The sequence below is a fragment of the Mercenaria mercenaria genome, chromosome 1 (assembly GCF_021730395.1).
Source record: "Mercenaria mercenaria strain notata chromosome 1, MADL_Memer_1, whole genome shotgun sequence".
Classification (NCBI taxonomy): Eukaryota; Metazoa; Mollusca; class Bivalvia; order Venerida; family Veneridae; genus Mercenaria; species Mercenaria mercenaria.
In genome coordinates this window covers 119,437,050-119,461,159 of record NC_069361.1, presented here as the reverse complement: position 1 = coordinate 119,461,159, position 24,110 = coordinate 119,437,050, and the positions used below count along the sequence as shown (strand labels likewise).

The 24,110-nt window shown below is 33.6% G+C and overlaps 1 protein-coding gene across 2 annotated transcripts in view; it reads right to left on the bottom strand.

The window, feature by feature from the left end:
- The window catches only part of LOC128547967 (probable methyltransferase-like protein 24), a 101,960-nt gene that overhangs the window by 12,024 nt on the left and 65,826 nt on the right, over positions 1-24,110 (bottom strand). The window lies entirely within an intron of this gene.

Below are 24,110 nucleotides of genomic sequence, written 5' to 3'. Positions count from 1 at the left end.
GATGGTGTCAGAACTATTTTACACTAGCACCTGAATTTTCATGTGAATTTTTTTTACCAATTTAAAAACAAATCTATAAAAATCTACACAAAACTCCTTACCAGGTAGAGTATCTGACCTTTGGCCTGTTAAGTGTGACCTTAACCATAGATCTAGTGACCTGGTTCTTGTGCATAACACTCTGTCACACAACTGTAAACATTCATGTTAAGTTACATCAAAATCCCACCATGCATGTAGAAGAAATCCTCCGAACAATCTTCAATTTGACCTTTAACCTCTAACTGTGACCTTGACCTTTGAGATAGGAACATGGGGTTTGCACATGACACTCCTCATGGCAAGTAAATATTCATGCAAAATATAAACAAGATTGGTCCACGCATGTCAAAGTCATAGTCCAGACAAACTTCTATTTGACCTTTGACATCCAACTGTTACCTTGACCTTTGAGATAGGAACACGAGGTTTGCGCATGACACTCCTCATTGAGGTATACATTCATTCCATATATAGACTGGTCCATGTTTGTCCAAAGTTAAGGTCTGGACAAAATGGAACGGACACACGCAAGGCTGGACGGACAGACGTGCGCACATACACCAACCCATCAAAAGTGACGACTAAGTCAAGCACACCGTTAGCAGGCTCGACAATAAATGTGATCTATGTTTGCATGGATAACCTATTAACCCTGAAAGCTTATAACCAATGGGGTCCAGTATGTAGCCCTTGTGTAATATGATGTGAGTGATGAAAATGTATAACTGTTTAAAGTTTGAATTAAATCCTCTCAGTTATAACAGAGATACAGTGGAAATGCAAAAATAAATAAGCTTAAATGTAAGTAAGAAGGGGGCATAATTCATAAAACAAGGCAATCTGAAAGACAGGTAAATCCCTCGCCACTGTTATGTTATGGATAGTGAAAGGGTAAGCCTTTGACCTTTAGCTGTGACCTTGACCTTGAACTGACATGGCTGAATTATAAATTCTGAACAAGGTATTGATGAGGTGATCATTTGACCGCAGTTTCATGGATATCCTTCAAGGGGTTTAGGAGATACAGAGCTCAAACCTTTGACCTTGAGCTGTGACCTTGACATTGAGGTGATACAGCTAACTCATGAGTTCTTGATGAGGTGATCAATTGACCAAAGTTTGATGAAAATCCTTCAAGGGGTTTAGAAGATACAGAGTGGACACAAAATGGAAGGCTCAAACATTTGATCCTAAGTTGTGACCTTGACCTTGAGCCAGCATGGCTGACTTATAAGTTCTGAACATCGTTTGGATGAGGTGATAATTTGACCCAAGTTTGATGAAAATCCTTCAAGGGGTTTAGGAGGTATAGTGCGGACACGGAATGGATGGCTAAAACATTTGACCTTGCGTTGTGTCCTTGACCTTGAGCCGGCATGGCAGACTTATGAGTTCTGCACATCGCCTTGATGAGGTGATCATTTGACCAGAGTTTCATATGAATCCTTCAAGAGGATTACGAGATATTAAGCAGACAAACAATTGAATGCTCAAACCTTTGACCCTCAGTTGTGACCTTGACCTTGAGCCGGAAAGAAATCTATCAAGTAATTACAACAATAAAGTTAAAGTGTATCAAGACTTTAACCAAAGTGAGGATGCAAAAGGACACTGACGCCGTGTCGAGTAGGACAGCTCTTCATACTTCGTATAGTCGAGCTAAAAGAAAAACAACACACATTATCCATATAATATCACTAAAAAGTGCATTGGACATGTAAGTCAAGAAAGTATGTACATTCCCTTTAAGTGTTGGTGATTTTTACCGAATTTCATTTGATTTGGTTGAAAACTATGACGAGTTCATATACATGTACCCAAGATAGAATAACAGATGAACAGTTCAATCGTAGTGCGTCTCTCCTGTCTTTGACATCTTGGACATAAGAAAACCTTGGACTTAACTGGTCATATCTATTTCCCTTGTCATCTAAACAGGTAGCAAACATCACTGCCTGAAATATGTAAAGAAAGATCAAATTAAGCAGGAATTATTTCACAGTGATAAAAGACGTACAGTTGAACCTGCATCAACGGTCACTTCTATTAAATAGCCACTTGCCTTAAGCAGCCAGTCAGCTAACTTCCATAACTGAGTTTCTGTTTTAATTTCAACCTCTCTTAAGCAGCCAGATTATGCTGCTCCTTTGTCTGGCTCTGGCTGCTTAACACAGGTTGAAATGATAAAAAAGTGCAAGGAAAAATTAACAAGACACATGCGACATTCAATTCTGTAATGTCAATTGGTTTATGCTAATTCATTTCTGCCTGATTGTACTGAAGCTCCATGCTTATTTGAACAACTCTCGAGTACGCTTACTGGAAAACCATTTCCAGTGTCATATGAGAATGCGTGGTCATGACCCCAGTGAGATTCAAACCTATGACCCCCTGATTTAGCGGTCAACATCTTTAACACTAGACCACGCCTCCCTTATATAGTGTAAAAAAGTGTTAACTGTTAAGTGAGATATTTCTCATAATTAAATAACCTATAGTAAGTACATGTAACACATAGGGGCATGGTCAGTTTTAAACCAAGAGCACTAATTTGAATCATTACAGTACATAGTCAAAGCCAAATATTAACAAAAGGGCCATGAAGGCCCTGTATCGCTCACCTGACCTATTGACCTAACGATCATCAAGATTAACATTCTGGTGCATTTACATTCGCATGCACACAAACTGGAAGCAGTGAAATCAAAACAGCTCACAATGAGTACTTTGTGCTCAGGTGAGCTAAAACACTTACAATGATACAGGTTATATGCTACTGCAAAATTACTTACTTATTTTCTTGTATTATTTGCACATCTCCATCCATATATTCTTCTGCAAGTTTGCACGTATATATGCCTTCTTCATCCTCATATTTGACGTTAAACCACGTAGAGAAGCCTGGCACCTGATAAAGTCAAAGGATAGAAACCAAAGGTTTATTTTTTTGTTTAAGGAGAACATAGAAGAATGAAATAAAAACATTTAACCATTTTATTTTCTAATATTTTATTTTCTACCTGTGAAATAACATATCCTTTAAACCATTTCTCTTCTGCTGCTTGGTTTTGCTCAACTAAAATCGTATGCATAATGTTTTTCCCAACTAAAAGGTGTTTTTATCCAGGGACGGGATGTCATGTGCTTTATTGCCTAATGTCAAAAAAATTGCTTTCAGTTCTGATACTGTAAGTTGTACTCTTCTACCATTTACAACCTTACTAAAAGCATATGCATTTGAATCTGTCATTTGTTTAAAAACTTCTTTCCGGAATCTTAATTGCACTTTAAGGGCCTCCTCCTTATCTTTTTACTTTTAATCTTATCAATTTCTCTATTAACTGTATCTTCACACTGCCATAGCCCATATAATGTCATGTCTGATGTTGCTTTCTCCAATTTCTCTATCCTTTTCCTTTCTAGTTCCTCTTTCTTTCTAAAATCTTCCATCTGTTTTTCAATTCTTTTGTCTTCTAATATCATTTCTCTTTCCTTAAATCTTTTTCTTTCTTTTTTTACCTCTTTCCTACTTTCTATGATTAGGTCCTTTATATCATCCTGTTCATTCAACCATGCCTCTGTTTTATTTCATGAAAATGTAATATGAGATTCAATAGCCAGAGTTTTGATATAAGGGCTTTGATGCTAAAATATGATCTAAATATGAGAAAATTCTATCTGGAAATGTATTATGTGTGTCAACACTGAGTGTTTCATTTCCATTCATAAATTCATGGTTTCCTCCAGGCAAATGATATTTGAACTGTTCCAATACAAGTTTGGTTAATGCTGGTAGAACTACTAACAGAATAGTTTGGACATAGCCATCAATATCGCTATCCTCCACCAGACACTCATAGATCTTATCCTATTTGACATCTACATCCTTTAAAAGTTTTAGTTTACCTTTAATGAAGTCATCAAGGTTCAGCCTTGAATCTTCTAAAAATGATTTTAATGTAAAGTATCTCTTATTCATGTCTGAAATAGTTATATTTTTCGACTCAATTATATGCCACAATGGTGTAGTGATAATCTTTGACACACGTCCAAGTGCTTTGCAGCCGGTTAAAAAGAATCAAATAAAACAGAAGATAGAAGAGCATTCGTTTTTTTTTGTGTGTGTCTTCTCTAAAGTACTTTTCATTTGGTCTTTGAGGAAATAAACATGTCCTGCATTAGTAAAAAGAATATTGAAACGGTTTCCTCTAAGTGGTTGGTGGGGTAAACAGTGCATGGTATTTTCTTGCAGAAATGATTTTACATATGTTTTAAAATTTCCATGGCAACCATTCATTTCATCTCCTCTTCTAGCAAAACACTTGCATGAGCTCAAAATTAATCGTAGAGTTCCAGATTGGCCAGCTTTAACAAAATGCTTGTTTTCTATAGGTACTTTATTATCAAAATTTGCAATTTCAGCTTCATTCAAAGTTTTCTGACCATTTTCAGCCATAATAACAATAGAGTGGAGACCGCAAAAGAAGTTGTTAATTCTGTCTACAGCCTCCCTAGATTCCTCATTTAGTGTATTATAATTTTCTAAAACATTTGAAAGAACTTCTTTCCTGTATACTTCTAACAGCTCATTGAATTTAGTCTCTGTAGCAGCATGATCACTCATGGTGTTTTTTTTTTATATTACTTAGGATTATTTTCCACCCTTACTTTCACTCTCACTGGCTAAGTCTAAATCACTTAATATTACCTTAAATGTATCTAAAGTATCCAAACTTGATATTGTAGCCATGTCATGTAGATCCAATACCCGATAGTTTCCTTCATTATCTCTAAATGCAAAAGCATCCCACTTGTTGCCATATTTAGATGCGTCATCTGTATGTAACGTTATGTTCTCTTGTTCAGACACATATTCACTTGATAAGTGTTTCTTGACCAGTATTCTCCTTTCAATATTCCAATTATTTATTGTGCTAGGACTAGGAAGTTTATTAGGTGTTATATTTACAAGTTTAAGAACACTATCACTGACTTTGCTAACATTTCAGTCGAGACGTGACTGTTTAATAGACTGTAAACGCACAGATGTATTTCTGGTAAATAACATCTAGTAACATCGTTATAAAAATACCTTGCTGAACTGTTGAAAGACTTTCATTTTTAAGTTTTAAAGATTCAATTTGTGCTTTTAAAGAGTTAACCATGTCCTTATTTGCATTGTTTGGAGTTTTTAGTTCTGCAATTTCCCCAAGCAATCTATCAATGTCATCTTCAGTATATTTTAATTCATTTTCATTTTCTTCAATTTTACGGCACTTCTCGCGCCGGTAACTCTCACGACTAGAGGTTCTTTTGAGTTCTTTTTTTTGAAATTTCAAATTTTTACTAGTTTTTGTTAAGGCTTGTGTTCAGTACATTTTTTCCTGTATAGCGTCATTTAACTGTAATCTTTTCGTTTCATTTTCCTCCCTTACATTCAATTCTTCCATTAGGCTACAAGTATTAAAACAAGGGCTGCCACAGGAGACAGAGCGTTCGACTATTTCGATGCTCGATAGTGAAACATGGCACATCTGAGGAAGGTGCAGCTGTCAATGGAGTGTTTAATGGCTCCAATGATGGATGAAGATATTGCACAACAGCTTGAGTCAATGTCAAAAATATTAAGTTATAAGAGAAATCAAATGTATCAAACCACTAAATAAGTATAATTCTAAGCAAAAGGGGGCTTATTTCATAAAATATTGGTGCAAGAGTTATATATCTTGTGTCATATGATGTGGGTGATGATGTGGAACAACTACTCTAGTTTGAATCATATCCATTTAGTATTTACTAAGATATAGTGAAAATGCATCAAAAGTAACCTTCAATTCTAATTAAACGGGGGCATAATTCATGACAAAATGGTGCCAAAGTTATGGACCTTGTGTCATATGATGTTGGTGATAAGTTGGAACAACAATTTTAAGTTTGAATCAAATCCATTTAGTGATAGCAGAGATAGGGTGAAAATATAAAGTGCACCAAAACTTTAACCTTAAATTCTAAGTAAATAGGGGACAAAATTCATCAAATATTGCAAGAGTTATGGCTGTGTGTGATAATGTGTACAACTATTATAAGTTTGAATCAAATCCATTTAGTAATAACTGAGATAGTGTGAAAGTGCATCAAAACTTTAACCTGAAATTCTAAGTTAAAGGGGGAGGGGATAATTCATAAAATATTGGTACCAGAGTTATGGACCTTGTGTCATATGATGTGGGAGATGTAGTGGAACAATTACTTTCAGGTTTAATCAAATGTAGTAATAATTAAGATAGAGTGAAAGTGCATCAAAACTTTAACCTGACGTTCTAAGTAAAAAGGGGGATAATTTATGAAATATTGGTCTGGTAGTTATGGCCCTTGTTCCATATGATGTGGGTGATGATGTGGAATAATTATTTTAAGTTTGAAACAAATCCATCAAGTAAGAGATCAGGCGAAAAAAAAAGAGAATGTGTAAAAAAAGTAAGCAAGGCGGGAACGCGGAAGGACGCCGACGCGGGGTTGAGTAGGATAGCTCCCAATTTACTTTGTACAGTCAAGCTTAAAATCAAATACTGAGGACTTCACTGAAATCTACTGTGTAAGAAATTATCTAAAATTAAAGATACACTAAATTTATGTAAAACCCAGATTAAGCAGAATTTTATCTAAATTTGTGTTAAGTGTCACGAACATCTATTCAAAGGTAACATACCTGCAGTCAAATTACCTGTCTTTACCAAATCATGCTGTGCATTTTTACCAGGTAAATTGTATAAAACACTAGATGTTTTAAGTTTGAAAGGGGACATAATTTGACCAACTTGCCTACATGTCAGATTGGGACTTAACCCGATTAGGTTGGTATTTGACGTAGAAAAAAAAAAGAGGGACATGATGACCCTGAATCGCTCACCTGGGTTATATGAGCTACACGTTTCAAATGTCAAATTGATGCTTAAATATAAGTAAGTAGGTATATAGGTCACATTCATGGTCACTGAAAGTCAGTTTTAAGACTGGAGTGCAAAATTGTACATGTCATCCAAATTTCAAGGCTGTATTTTAAACATGAGTGTCAGAATGTCACAATATACACCCGTTCTAGCAAATTTCTCTACACTAGCACCTGTATTTTGCAGTGGAATTTTAATTTTGTGGTTGTGTAGTAATTATTGTAATCTTTTGGGATTTTTTTTTTGTGGACAAAGTCAATAAAATACTCCTTACAAGGCAGAAATACCTTAAAATACACCTAAAATTTGAAAGTAACATCTATGTTGTACCACAGAATAGTGGTATTGGTATTTCCCTATGGTCAACTATATAAAAGTTATAATATAAGTTATATATAGTAACAACTAAGGGAAGTTAACCTTAAATAAAATCCCCCACCCCACAAAAAAAAATCTAAAAAAATCTACGTCCGCACAAAAAAAACGTTACCAAGTGGAGATAGGTCAAAACACTCCTCAAAATTGGATGTAACATGCATGTTGTACTACAAAAAAGTGGCCTTTCCCTACGACTAGTAATGAAAAAGTTACAACAAAGGGAAGTAATTCTAAAGAAGGGACCTGCGCATGACACTCTGTCTCATGGTGGTGAACAATTGTACCAAGTTACATCAAAACGCTCCATGCATGAAGAAGAAATGCTCCAGACAAAGTCATTCTTGTATCTGACTTTTGACCTCTAAGTGTGACCTTGACCTTAGATCTAGGGACCTGTTTCTTGCGCATGACAATCCGTCTCATGATGGTCCTCCATGCGTGAAGAAGATATGTTCCAGACAAAGTCATTCTTGTACCTGACATTTGGCCTATAAGTGTGACCTTGACCTTAGACCTAGGGATCTGATTCTTGTGCATGACACTATGTCTCATGGTGGTAAACATTTGTGTCAAGTCAAAATCCCTCCATGCATGAAGAAGAAATGCTACGGACAAATATTTAACACTTGTATCATTTGACCACTAAGTGTGACCTTGACCTTAGACCTAGGGACCTAGTTCTTGCGCATATCACTTCGTTTTATGATGGTGAACAATTGTGCCAAGTATTTTTTTTTCTATATAACTCATATAACAAGTGACACCCTGGGGTGGGGCCTCCTTACCCCTGAGGCATTATTCAAACAATCTTGTTAGAATTCAACTAGGCAATGATACCTACAAAATATTAAATACCTAGACATAGACAAGAAGATATTTCCTAGATAATAATAAGTCTATGTAAAACTTAGGACCTCCAGGGCAGGGCCTCTTTTAACCCCAGGTGCATAATTTGAACAACTGTAGTACTTGACCATTAGGCAATGCAACATACCAAATATCAAAAGCCTAGCCTTGCAGATTCAGGCAAGAGGATTTTTAAAGTTTATTTCTACATAAGTCTATTTAAAAGTTTGGACCCCCCTGGGTGAGGCCTCCTTTCAACTCAGGGACATAATCTGAATAACGTTGGTAAAGGACCACACACAAAATATAAAAGTTCTAGGACCTGTGGTTTAAGAGAAGAAGATTTTCAAAGTTTTTCCTAAATAAGTCTATATAAATCATGTGACCATCAGGGCAGTCCATATTTGACCCTAGGGTGATAATGTTAGTAGAGAATCTTGGTAGAGGAACACAAGACAGTGCTACATGCCAAATATCAAAGTCCTAGGTCCTGTGGTTTTGTACATGAAGATATTGAAAGTTTTCCCTATGTAAGTCTACATAAACCATACCAAATAGCAAAGCACTAGAACCTGTGGTTTTGGACAAAATCATTTTTAAAAGTTTTTCATTTCGCTTGCCATGGCAACCAGTGTTCTGCATGGATTTCAATTATTCGGACAATTTTGAAAGGGGGCTACCCATGGATCTTTCCTGTGAAGTTTTGTGTAAATCTGTCTATTGGTATTGAAGCTTTTTTAGAATTGTTGATATACAACACACGATGCACAACGCACGACGGACATCGAGCAGTCACAAAAGCTCACCTTGAGCCTTTGGCTCAGGTGAGCGAATAATAAGTTGCAAAGCTATATGCCTTTAAGAAACAGCTATATGTACTTGAATGCAAAACTTAGATTTAATCAGGATTTCCCAAGTCCAAAAGGGAGCATAATTTGGCAAAAATACATGCCAGAGTTAGGGCTCTACTTTAATGAACCCAAAGACACAATGTAAAGTTTCAATTCAATATCTGCATGTCTTGAGTATAGTAACTTGCATGTAAAACTTTAACCAGGATACTCTAAGTCCAAAGGGGGAAATAATTTGGATAAATACATGTCAGAGTTATGGGACTTGACCCATTGTGGTTGGTTATTAACATAGAAAAAAAAGTTTCAAAGCTATATGCCTTTAAATGATAGCCATTATGTACTTGCATGCAAAAGTTTAATCAAGCCTTGGTCCAAAGAGTGACGTCTACACAGACGCCAGGGTCAGTAAAAAAGCTAGACTTTTCTTTGAAAAGTCCAGCTAAAAGATTATACACAAAAGTGTACGGTACTCTAATTATATTCCACAACCGAGAACATACTTGTCTGCAACTTCTTTATAAGACATAGCTATCAGCTTTGAATTATCATTGTTGATGTCAAATGGATCAAGCCTGGATGTTAGCTTTCCATTCCTTTGTTCCACAGATTGAGGCTCACATGTAGATTCTTGAACAGGAAACTCATACGGTTTCTTCAAGAAAAGCTCCAGATTCTGCTCTCCTTTCACTCTGTGTCTTGATTTTTTAAGGTTATTGTTTTTCTTAAATAACCTGTCAATGTTTTGCCTAAGTGTACTTTCAGTTACTTTGCTCTGGTATGATTTTTTAAATACTGCACAGTCTTAGACACACCAATTTCGAGAACCTTTTTGCAAATGTCTTCATTTGTTAAACAGGCCATGATCTGAAAATTCCAAAAATCAAAATAAATTTACTTTGATCAATTTTAAAATCAAGGCACAATCAAATCCACTGATAACTGAAATTGGTAACTGAAATGTTATTTAAAAAAAAAGAAAATAAACATTAATGATAAATAAATGACAGTCAAATAAAAAGCAAAATTGAAATAAATATAAATTTCAAGAATTGTAAATAATATGTGAAATAAGTATATATGTTGATTAAATAAATGATCCATGGAGGTAGTAGTGAAAGCATCAGAACAACTAAGTTCAAGGATTTAACCTAATACAAAAATAATAGTCAACGTTTTAATATTTGAATATCATTTCTATGTAATCAAACAATCATATTGTAAAGCCGTAAATGATAGTACTTATTTTGTCTGTTAAACATCTGAAACATTCCGAAAAATTCCCAAACTGTGCATCAGAGGACTATAGAGTATACCCTACCCTGTTAAATTGCTATAATGAACTTGTCCATCTTTCAATTTGGACAGTAGCATTAACATGACCAGACTACACGGGCTAAGGGTTTAATTGCATTGTATTTTTTTTTATTTTATTATGTTTACTTAAAATTGTACAATCTAGTAATCAGACAAATATACCGGCTACATGTAGAGTAACTTTACACATATTTTAGCTTTTTATTCATAAGTGATTAGAAGTGAAAAAATTAGATCCTAATAATTCAGCAAGCTCAATTCATTGAACAAATTATATGCAAAATAATATTTCAGTTGTTGGGAAAATACAACCAGATTATCATAGCAAATTGTTGCAGTCACATATTTAAAAATTCATAGCACATATCCTTGTGTGAAAGCATTGGTCGAAAGGGCTAAGATGCTTTTCTTTGGAGGGGAATACCCCAGGTTGGATTCTTCGCTTTTCCCTTTGGGCAAGGCACTTGATCATGATTGCATCAGTCAACCAAGCTGTAAATTGGGTTCCATCAAATTGCTGGGGGTAACTAAGGTATAACTGGTTTTTACTGTTCTGTGAATATGGTCGATCAAAGACTCTACAGAGCTAATGTTTATTGTGTCACAAAGCAATGGTAAATAAAAATTTACCTTCTGCTCACACCTTAGAAAAAATCTGGTAGATCTATCTATTTCATTTTCATGCAATATTGAAAGAATAAAATATTATATTAGTTCTAATTTAATTAAGGAAACACCCTCATATCTACTGGATTATATAGTTTATCTCTTAATTCGTTTACTTTGTGTCTAGGTCAACAATAAATTTGCAAACCGAAAGTAGAATATTAAAAAGTCATGTGATATCCAACACCATCATAATAGGATACTACATTCATATAAAATAATCATACGCTAAACCATTGACATAGTTAATATTTATGTCATTCATTCAATTATTGTTTACCTACTTGTGTGCTAAAGTATGAGCATTGACAGTTATTTTATGTCTGACAACAATTTACAACAAGGTTTACTGATAATTCATTCTGAGTATGTCCGTAACTTCCGGTTCCGCTCTTAAACTTCCGTTATCGGAAAAAGGCCACAGTGACTTTTCTATTGGGTGATGCGAATGTATGCGATCAACTGCGTCGGAAAATCAATATGTCGTCTGGCTTCAGAAAAGACCAAATGAAAATTATTGTAAACTGGACGACATATGAAGGGAACGTGATGTAAATTAGTCCTAAATGTCAAAACAAATGATTTCAAGCGAATACGACGGGGAAACACTCGATAACATGGACTGAAAACCAAGTTGGGAAAAACACACAGCCTTAAGACAGTTTAACCAGTATTGCACTTTGACCCTTATGAGATGCCTCCTAGTGAGACGCGATTTTGGGAGATGACGTAATAGATCAAAATGGCTTCTCGATACCAGAAGTTGAAAATACTTTGATGAAACTAACGCATATTTCACAAACAGAAAGCATTTTCGAATTGTTATTTTTTATTCATTCATGCAGAAAACATATTTATCTACCAGGAGAATGTAAAATCTTACCTTTGTAATGAGTTTTCTCTTGAAAAATACCCGTTAAAACTAAGCGGAAGTGTGCATTGTGCAGAATAGGAATACTCTTCCGACGAATACCACTGTGATCGCTACTGAAAGTTTTGTAACCTACGTCTTTATGAATCTGGATATTTGAAATAACTCCACCCAAAGGTCTACTGCCAGCTTGAGCTAAAGTATCAGCAGTATGCGAAAAATCCAAGTATTCATGTAAATGTACCCCCAATATATCTATAAACATCCGTATATTCTTTAGTTAGATTACACATATGGAATTCGTACGCACTGCGTGGCTTACCTTTTTTTCTAAAATGCATCACAATTGATTTAGCATAATTAACTTTAAGACGCCATTTACAACACCAGTCATACAGAAAAACAAGTATAATTTGCATATCATTTTCATTTTCCGACAATAATAAAATGTCGTCAGCATATAACAAGCAACATGTCTGAGTGTCATTTATATGTATCCCCTTGTTAAGAGACTTAAATTTTTCAACAAGATCATTTAAATCAAAATTCCTTTCGCTTCCTGCTACACTGTACAAGGTTTTAAATCCGTCCGCCCATTTCTCAAATATCAAATGTTCATTCGAAATAATGTTACCATCATCATCGTATACCTCCAGAGGAATAGTGTTTACGTTTTGGTCCTAGATTTTTTGCATGATCCGAGAACACCTTTGAAATTTCAGGTCACGACCTGTCTACGTCAATTGCCAATGACCTTTTATACTGACTCTCCGCTGTCCTTTACTACCTATCGAACCTGTTTAGAGATTCTTTAATCTCATATCGAAGACGATTTTCTGTATGTTGTTACAAGTGTGACCGAAAAATAATCGTTAAGAAATTGGAAAATGGCTTACAAAATTAGAGTACGCTTCAATGAAAATCGTGTTGTTGCAACCTTTCCTGTGAATAACTTATTTTTCTCTTAAATACAAACGGCTCTTTGTAAAATTTTAATGCACATAATCTTCACTTGAAGAGGAGGTTAGGGGAAATTTAAGACAATGCAGTGTAAACGAAGTCGGAATTTACAGTAAAATAAATTTGTACGATAGTTTATTTTGCTTGTTTTTTATTTGGAGGAATATGTGGTATTTGTACTTTTTTTGTAATAATATCATTATCATTATCATTATTCTGATAAAATATCCCGTTTTATGAAGTATTCTACACTTAGACAGAAAAGTATGCCCGTTTAGACTTTCAGAGAAATCTTAAGACCTTTTAAGAATTATATTTTACAGCGTAGGTGTGTCGACCATTCGGCTCTGTGGTAAGAGCATTGGACTAGCACCGGAACGAATCTGGTTTGAATCCCACTACAGGCACTTGGGATTTTTCTTGATAAACATTTTCGTGACATTTCGTGTAAACAGTAGATCGTCAATGCCCAGTGATACGTTGCAAATCTGATAACAGTATTGTTATATTGGTCAATCTATTTTATGATCAATAACAATATTTGATGACTCCGAAATGTCTTTTTTTGTACTGCCTGTTGCCTTGTGTTGCAGAAAAAGGTCTCACTGTGACAGGATGGACGTACCGGGGACAATAACTATCAGAACAAATCAACACTCATTACAATATTTACAAATTTATTTACAGAAAATGATGATTTTCAATGGATAAATAAAAAGTGAAAATAAATCGTATTGTAAGAAAGAAAGAAAAAAACCTGAGCTCAGTATCTCTTTCTAACAAATATAAAGTCCTACCACAGATGTTTTCGTTAACAATAAACAACATATCTTCAAGTCAAGTCCCTCTAAACCGTGACTACGTTGACTCCGTCTTGGCTGCCTATGATGGTAGGTGATTGCATCCCTGAGCTGACTTCAGTGGATCACAAAAGTCATCGTCTTTTGTGGTTTACGGCACAACCATGGGACGAAAGCTCTGCGCTGGGAAAATCACACCCAGGCGAGTGAAGACAAATAAACCTCGGGTATTGTACTTCCGGGTCGTGACATCATCACCAGGTAAAAGTCGTCTGGTGGAAGGAGCTAAAATATAATACATATGGTAAGCACCATAGCAAAACACAAGTCAGGGCATAAAACTGCTCCTTTGTGTACACCATACCTCCATAGGCTCCCATAAATAATACGTGCTACTTATACAAAATATATGTGCTACTAAGTTCATACGTCACGTGATTAAAATATTTCACTTATTACTTCCACTATTTCTAAAAGTAAGTACTTAAAAGCCTAAACTTTAAGGATGAAAAAGATATGAAAAGTTGATGATGAAAAATTATAGACAGGGAAATGATGAACTGCAGTTATTATTAACAATTACAAATTAACACAATGCAATGCTAAATAAACATTGTTAAAAAGCTAGCATGAATACAATACCAATTTCCATTCAACAAAACGGACACTGTTTAGATGTGCTATAGACTGGCACATGTTACACAAATTTCAGTACAAATCTTACAGCTTATATAAACAAAACATTTTAGATTCCTCTTTCGAAATACATGTAATTTACAAAAGTCTGCAAAATTTAATAAATTAGCCTGATATACCGAAACTAACTTATCTTCAAGTAAATCTGCTACAAAATTCTGTAGAATGAACAAAAATTTACTAAATAAAAATAGTAATTCAAAAATTATACAACAATCTAACAAATAAACTTTTTACCTCGATCGAGCATAAATTTTCCACCAAGCAAAATCAATTTGACGTACATTCGTCTAATGTCGAAAGTGGTGTGCACTAGGCATATCTAGTCCAATCTATTTGTAGGGTTATGTCACGCCAAATATTTAATTTCATGGGCCTCACGGCATATGCGTGTACTATGACTATATTGAAATTTGACAATGTAAGGCCCGTTATAGTGCTTTTGGGGATAAAAACATAAATTACTCTCAAAAATTTACAAAAAGATGATGCAATACCTGCATTTACACTACAGATACATTGAGACCCGTATGTCAGTTTGCTTCAAATGTGCCATATTTGCTCGTGTGATAAACGTCCCAAGTCTTGAGTCTGTGTAGGGTTTGGCCTCTTTCATGATTTCGACGAGTGTATATGAAGTAAGGTACAATAGTACTAAATAGATAGTTCATGCTATCGACGGAAAGAAAAAAAATGAGCTAAAGTGGTATTTTCGTATATCATGAAAGCTAGGTTCTGTTTTGGTAGCATTTATAGAAATGTAAACAAACTTTATTAAGACATTTGTTCATACCCATATTTTAGCAGTCGGTTTGTAAGACATTCCATAGACAAAATGTCTGTCTTAGAAGATAAATGACCTTTTCTCAGTTTAGTTTTTATCGTATATGTCAATTAAGAACATTGAGGCTGGCAATCTTTTTTAAAAAAAAATGCTTACTACCCTATAGACCTATCCTATAATTGCAACACATATTGTAAGCGGTTGTGAATAAATATTGTGTATATGAGGACCCTTGAAGTGACAAACACCGTATCAAGACGCTTGTTTGGCGTAGCTGTCTAAGCCAACCTTTTACATACGCTCAAAGAACCAACAAAATTTATGATACTGCAAACAATAAAAAGTCGTTACATTTCAACAGAGTATCACGTATAGATACTGTAGCGTAATGCCTTTAGTGACGTTTATCGGAGAACCACAGTAGACAAATGTAGACAATAATTATTTTTACATGCGATATTGGAGTTTTCCCTGATTTATGACATGAATCTTAAGGACTTCTATTTTTGTTTTTTGCTTATTATTCATTTTCGCTTCTGACATTACATTATTCAAATCATTCGTCGTAAAATATCAATTTCTCTTGATAAACTGTGTTTTTGTTTTGATCACTGATCTCTTATCTCACTGCAAACGTTGCTACAGATGCGAGGTTTCTGTGTAGTCAGTCTTAGTCAAAATAATATATGTGTCAGACATGTTTGTCTCAAAGTTATATAATGTACAAGCACGCGTCTATTAAACTCTAACGCCACCACCTTTTACGCCACCACCAAAAGGTGGTGATAAAGAAAAGATCTATCGACATTTTTGTGGCGCAGCTATCGCCGGTTTCGGAATATAAACAAGTGAGTAAAATTTATATTTTATAACTTATTTCAAAAATCACCGAATGTAGTTCCGCGTTAAACAATTTTGCTATATGTTGACTGAAATTTCGTTAAGATATTATGTAAACTGTAGTGTCAAGAGCTTTTCTCCTGATTCCTGATTCCGAAGTTTGTAAATGTTGACATCTGTATGTATTCTAACTAAATTTCGATGTATAGACACACTATATGAATATTATCGCGCAAGTAAGTGGACTAAATATTTATGATACTCACACGGGCATACATTAGTATTAATAAAATCTTCCGTCAGAGAAATAAACCGGCATTTTTAAAAGTGGTAACGCTTTCGCATCAGTGATAGCGCTAGGCAGTAGTGGTGGATGGTTAGCGTTAGAACGTCTCTGACTACAAGGAAGTAGTTTTATTTATTACAGGCGAAGTATTATTACAGGGATTGTCATTTAACTTTTTGAATTTAATGTCATAATGTTTTTTAATGAAGAGAAGCTTGTTTGTGATCGATGATAAGATGATATATAATTATATAATCACATTATGAAACTTTTATATAATTTACATAAGTACCATGCAGGCACTGTTTATTAGTTGGGAAGTCTCAAGCGAAACTCTTAACAGTTGTGAAAAGAAAACTATCTTGCCAAGCCTTTTTCTCCGAATGGATTGATTAAAATGAACACAATTATCCCAAGAAGTCAATTTTTAACAAGTACAAATACTTCTCCTATATTACTGTCACTTAAGAAGTAATAATTTGTTCACTATCACAATAATTTAAACGAATCGCATTCCAAAGAAAACAAAACTTTTAACAAGTCTGTCACTTTCAAATCAAGAAACGATTTTAAATGAATATGGAGAAGTACTTGAAAATATTAGTGAAATGGAGAAATGCGACACTTAATTGTATTGATTTAGTGCACGTGAAGACTGTTAGATAAGTTAACTGGTTCCTTTCTTTTAAACAAGGGGAAGTCCATTTTAGAAGTATTTATAGATGTTCTGGAAATCTTTGGAAAAGAACATGAAAAAAAATGAGTTTCTCTTTTCAGAGTAGCGGCAAGGAAAATTCCACATGTTGATGTAACATGTATACATGTTGTTTCTAAATGCAATAAAATGATTCAATGCATAATGAGTTGAGCAAGTAAGATATTGATAATGATACTTTTCTTGGGAGAAGCTGGCCGTAGGAAATATCATATGGTTGACACTAGACTGGCATCAGTCGTTAAATGTAAAGCACCTGGTCATAAAATCAATCTTTTCTGATACAACTTTCTGAGAGAAAAAACAATATCTATTGCCTCTGTCTCTAATGACTGGACAAATGCGATTCGGAACCGGATAGATTTCATACCCGCTAGTAATCACCACCTCATTACGATCATTGCAAACGTGTTCATGATGTAATGTAACTTTTTGCCGACTGCCCGAATTGTTCAATAAGCAGTGCTTTGCTTTTATGTTTTGGTGAGTAAAATAGAGAGAGAAATCAATTTCCACTAAATGTTACATATCCTAGTAAGTATAAATAAATTGCAATTTAACTGGCAATTCAATTTTTATTTTTGAAGGAATTGAATCCTTGATAAGAAAAAAAAAAAAGGAAAGAGATTGTAAATTGAAAAAAAAAAATTCTCAAGATACCCAAGATACCTTCAAATAATATATGTGAATGAATTAAATACATTTTCATTCATAATACCTCCACTTCTTTACTTATGTCAAAGGGCAGATTAATCTCTGCAACAAATCACAAAATTGTTTTCCTGTCTACAGTTCCTATGCAGAGTCATGTCAATTAGACTGCGGTGGTCCCTGTGAATGGCATGGTAAAATGTATTATTACTGCCAAGTAATACGAAAACAAATGGCTTGAAAACTGACCAATATAATTGAATTTGGCCACTTTAGAAAATCATATCAAACTGAAACTTAATATGTCATGTAGAGAAACTTTTCAATCATAGTTAAAATTAAACCTGTTTAATCAATTAGGTTGCTTAAGGGAAACACAATATGAATATGATTTCAACTTTTTCCAAGAAGAAAATATTTTTGATGTATGTATTAGGAAATTCATGTTACGTTATAAATGGTGTAGGAAAGTTTGTTACAACTGGAAAAGTAAAGCAGCGTAGCAAAACCACGAAAAGTAAAACCTTCAAAGTTTTCAGTCATATTGAATGCTGATATGCTTACTCAGTGCTGCTACAACAGTTTTTAGCTCGACTTTTCAATAAAAATGTAGAGCTATTGCACTCGCCATGGTGTCGGCGTCGGCGTCCGCCTTAGTTGCAACAAATGTAAGCAGATGGAGGTGGGTCGCATTTTAACATCCGATTCATCTATCTGCTTTGAAACAGCTATACTGTATACAGTTAGAAATAATTGGGACAGACAGGCACGAAGAAACAAATATACAGAAATAACGAATAAATACTATATATATTACACTAAAGAAAAAACTCAAAATGAAAGACATGAAAAACAGAGAAAAAGAAAATTCGTATAAAGAACACTCCTTCGTAGTTTTGTATATGTATATATATATAAGCAATATTTGTATAGTTCCATAGATCAACTGCCAGGAACTAACAGCATATTTCTGATTTCTTTTTCTGATTTTAATTTTTCACTGCAAGCGTTTTCCATTTTCAACATGTCTTCAGGTAGTTACTTTTGAAAAAATGCAATGACTTAACATCATAACAATAAGATAAATTAAATTAAATTAACGTTGCGGCAAATTTCACATGAATGCTCATGTAAATTACGTAAAACTATGCACATACACAAAATTTCTGCAGGCAGAAAATATATACCGTAGCATTTAAGAGAGAATACTAATTAATTTTGCTCATTTGTGCTGAAGGAAGACATTAGTTCAGGATTAAGATTTTGATATTTGATTCACATGAAGTAATAAAATAAAAATCGATACTAGATTCTGAGATTCCGAGGGGAAATTTAATATCAATACATAATACAAAACCGTTGAGCGTGTGAAGTGGGAATATATAGAAGCAATGTCAATAACAAGCTGTAAGACCCGATTTTAAGGATTAATGTATATGAATAAAAGAATATTCTATATAACTGATGGTCATGTTCTTTTATCGAGATAATTTATTAAACTTCCCACCAGAGCACTGATTGATGTGTTATTTTTTATTATTTATTAATCTTGGGCCATCTACTTAGCTCAATAGAAATAGCGACGATCTACGGGTCTGAGGGTCATGTTTGATCCTTGTGCGATGTGTATGTTATCCCTGACCATTTAACGTTGTGTCTAAAATAGGTGCCCTCCACCTTTCATGTGTGAAAGTTGTCATTTACATACTGAAAACTGGTTTGTTCATGTAAACAATACAGGAACACTAGTTAGGTTAACTGCCGTTATATAACTAAAATACTGCTCAAAACGGCATTGAAACTAAAAATAAATAAAGTTATTCTTTGTATTTTTTATCGCAAATTTAAAGATCCTGCTGGCATATATCCTATATATAATGATTTTACTTTAAAATGATGAAATATGTATCAAATATAGCGTCAAAATCGTACAACAAATCAAGTGCGAAAATACATCTTGCAATGCACTATATATCACATGACCGAAACTCAATTAAATTTTCTAAATCATCTCAACTAAAATCATATTCAAGTAACCATAAAAACAACATATTAATTGCACATTTCCAAATATGTAAGGAGATATTTCGTATTGATTACCGTCACCGAATCTATTCTATGTCGTAAAAAGCTATACATAGCTTATGTTAACTTGTTGAATTTCTCCGACAACAAATAACTTGATTTGAATTGATTTGACCGAAGACAATAGACTAAGCTCTCATTATAATTGCTAAATTGAAGCACGGACCCTCGATTAACATACATGTGCGGCACATCAACATGAAGTTTTAAAGATACGATAATCCAATCTTATTGCATGACTGCGGCATTTTACTTTGAAGTTTTGTGTTTTCTAAATTCTGGTATCCCCACGGTTAGCCGTTCTCTAAATTCCTTTGCACACAGTTATTGCTCACAGTTTTCTGTCTTGGAGGTACAACAATACACAGAAGTCAGCAAGTGTATTGAAAATGAGATAATCTATCACTGTATGTCTGCAGTTTAATTCTTTACATCTTGATTTAAAATTTGATTTTTTATATAACATAAGAAATTAACTTCAAAAATGATTATGATATTCTATTAAGTTTAAAAATTCAAAATTACGTTTCTGGCAAAACTTTACAATATACTCTAGGTGTAAATTCCTTTGATACATGAAACCTTCTGCTTATCAGGTTTGTTGATAAAATTCAGCTGTGTTTGAATTGTTTACATTTTCTTTTTGTAAAGGGTTTATGACTTCTTAGCGCCTCTCGGCAAATTCACTTTTTTCGGCAGTTAGTTTAAGTCATTTTTTTTTATTTTACTTCACAATTTTGTTTTAATAATATACCAGTTGATAAAGAATATTTAAATGTGTAGTTACGCATTCTTGATAAACACCTTTAGGTCAATAGAAAATGATATTTGTATCTATTTAATGAAGATTTCTCAATGAACCTGGTCTATTAGTCTGTGCCGAATTGTTCGAAAATAAGAGTTTGTGATTTTTTTTTTGCTATATTTTACGAAGATGTGTTTTTTTGAAAGTTGAAGCACCCAACCTCTCAAAATCCATTGGTAACATGTTTTATCATCATTATTTTGGCGGTCATTTTGAAATCAAGATTACGCTATTTTTCATTTTCATACCAATTTAATTTCTCTTAAATGTACTTATGTACTTTGTATGTTAAATAAATGCTAGAGTGTATTAAACAAGTTTAAACGGAACATTTATTTCTGTCTTGAGTTTTTAAAGTGGAGTTCAAAATACAGATATGACATGCACAAAAATACATTTCTTTATATAAAATGTCTGAATCAACCAATCTTTACAATTTAAAGCATAGCGATAACATGATAAAGACAAATTAAAGGGAGGTAAAAAGCAAAATTGTGTATTTGCTTCTTGGCATCCTATATTATTGAAATTTTTCAATTATCGGCAAAACGATTGCATTTATTACATTAAATAAGCAAATGTAAACTTTGTGGTTATTATCATTATTCATCTTTTAGCTTTAATAAAAAGGGAGAATCACACAATATGAGAACTATATCCAGATATATTAGAATGAACATTCACACTTACCAGTTTTTATCCATTTTGGAGCTGCAGTTATGACATATAATGCTTTTTATAAAACTTTTAGCTTGAATGAAATAAAAAGGAAATACTGGGAAGTAATTTTAAAATAAATTGTTGTTATTATTATCAAATATTCATTTTGTGGTGTTATACTTTTACTAAATGGCGACTGTCTCAGAGCAATGCATAACTGAGTGGTTAAAAGGTCTTCCTTTGCCATTCAAAGCTGGACATTGACTTTCAAATCACTTTTCCAGTACTTATGTGGGGTTGAAATCCTTCAAGTGACGTAAAATTATTTCAATTAAGTTAGCAATGCAGCTATTTACCAAAGATTATTGGTTCTACCCGGGCATCTGCTCATGTCTATAATAGCGTGCGTCTGTGCCTTCCTATACGATTGAGAGCTGAAAAATTGCCATATTCCTAAATTGTTTGGTGGGACATAAACCTTAAAATAAAACAAAACTCCATGGTCCATTTCTTGAAGACACTCCTATGTTGTACATAATTATATATGTTTAAAGTACAACATCACATTGACACCGTGCAGAATAAATGGCAACTTTCTATTTGTAATTGTTGAGGAAGGCTCATGTGCATTTCTGTGCATTATTTCGGGCATATGTGGGCACCTGGTTAAACCGCTGTCCTTCCGCAAGCAGGCTGGATGACTCACATGATATACAAAACAGCCGAAGCCTCAGAGACTATGATCTAGTGATTTGATACCGACATCCTTCACCACTTGGCTACAGAGGTACCTTACTAACTGTACTAGTTGACCAGTTAGATTGTCAAAAATAAAACCTTAATGAATAGAACATTTAAATGTCAGTGCAATTCGATGTGTTTTTTAATGAGTGAATTATGATTTTTTTAAAAATAAGGTCCACATATTAAGTAGAAAGGTATTTCCCTTGCTTTTCTTGCATTAATGTTTTCCAGTTTTTAATACATGTAGTAAATTATTTACATATAACTGGGTTTTTCAATTTGTATGTCAATAACATCCTTTTAAAATGTAGAAAAAGTTCAACATTAACTGGACCAAGATGAATGAAATATGATCACAAAAGAGGACCAAAGGCGTTGAATTTGGGAGAATAAAGTAAAGTACCAATATAAAACTCGGTGATGCTCAGCCAGAGTCATTTTTAACTAGAAAAGACAATATTTATACATATCAGCATGTCTAGTAATTTGTTTCCTTATCACAGGAATTTCATACAATACTAAAGACACCTTTGACATGTGGTTGCTTACCATTTCTTGATACCACAAGAGGTCAAGGAAGTATAGGCACTTCAGTTTTGCTATGTGGCATTTTCTTTTGTATATTCAACTCTAGTCTCATCAGATAGTCAACATTTAGTCAACATTTCAAGAAATAGTTAAACCAAACTGATAAAAACAATATAGTAAGCAGATTTGAAGATTAATTCCACAAAAAGCTTACTAAGGTCTAACAATGTTATTGCGGTATCTACGGTTGGCAAGCCATTAAGCTTGCTTTGTTGAACAAATGTTTACCTGTATTTAATTATGCATTTTTTCTTAAAAAATGTTACAATTAGGCCTTGTTAAGCACTAATTCATTGGGTTATTGTAATACTAAAGCTCCCTTTTTGCAACTGTTAATACTCAGTTGGCTGAAGATATTGAATTAAATAAGACTGAACTCATCAGATCCCGAAAGAACACCTATCAAATGTTTCTGTGTGTGAAAAATATTTCATTTTGTAGTTATACTGCATGTATTCATTCACAGTTTGCCTGTCAGTGATACTTTTCATAGCACAACAAACAATAAAGTTGTCTGGGACTATAATAGTTACAGTTAGAATGAAAAAGTTATCAAATACAGCGAGTGTGTGAGGGAAAGGGTTGGGATGGAATTCGTCATATTTCATACAGATTTGCTTATATATATCCAAATTTAGATGCACACAATTTACACCAATAAATTCATAAGCTGAAATGTGTCTATTGATTAACAATGCTTGTTTGTGTAAAGCTGCAGAAAGTTTATCAACGTCATATCTTACTATTATACTTAAAAAATAAATCAAAACAGCTATTGCTAATTCATGTTGCCATCTACAAGAGTATCCGAGTTTATTACACTGTCATGTTTTATTTGTAGCAGGCTTTCTGCATTAGATTTTGGAAAAGCTGTACTCTTACATGTAAAGAGTGTTCTAGTTACAATGATGATGTTTAAATGAAAAGAAAATCTGTAAAGAACTCTTATTTCAGCATCACTATCCATATTTGTGTTTTCTTACACTATAATAGGTATTCATTGTAGCAGGGACTTTTTTCTACATTCTGTCAGTCAAGATTTATAGATAAAATTTCTTTAAATAATTGATACTCTGTTTAAGATGAATGTATTAAGTATGTATTTGAATAAATATACTATTTCTTTTAAAGAATGACCACCTTTTACCATTTGAAAATTATGTTTTTCATGTATATAAAATCAATACTTGATTAAAACTTTCAAGAAACCTTATAAATACAATCCTTTACTATTTAGAAATATAAATTTTAATTGATTACTTAGAAAAATAGGTGTAACTAAAATATAGCCGCCTTTTTGAAATTCAAGATGGCTGCCACAATGATTGCCGAAAAAATGTTACCAATAGAATTCTTAAACAGTATCATATAAGCTTTCATAAAAACATAACTTTTCAAATTATAGGAAAAAAAAATCACAGGATTACACTTTGTCACAGATTATATAATGTGTTAAACAATATTCGATGAAGTTAATTGCTATAATGCTATATTTTGACTTATAACATAGATGATGCGGGTTAGATATTCAGGTTTAAAAAATATTACTTTAGATCTAATATTGACACTATAAAC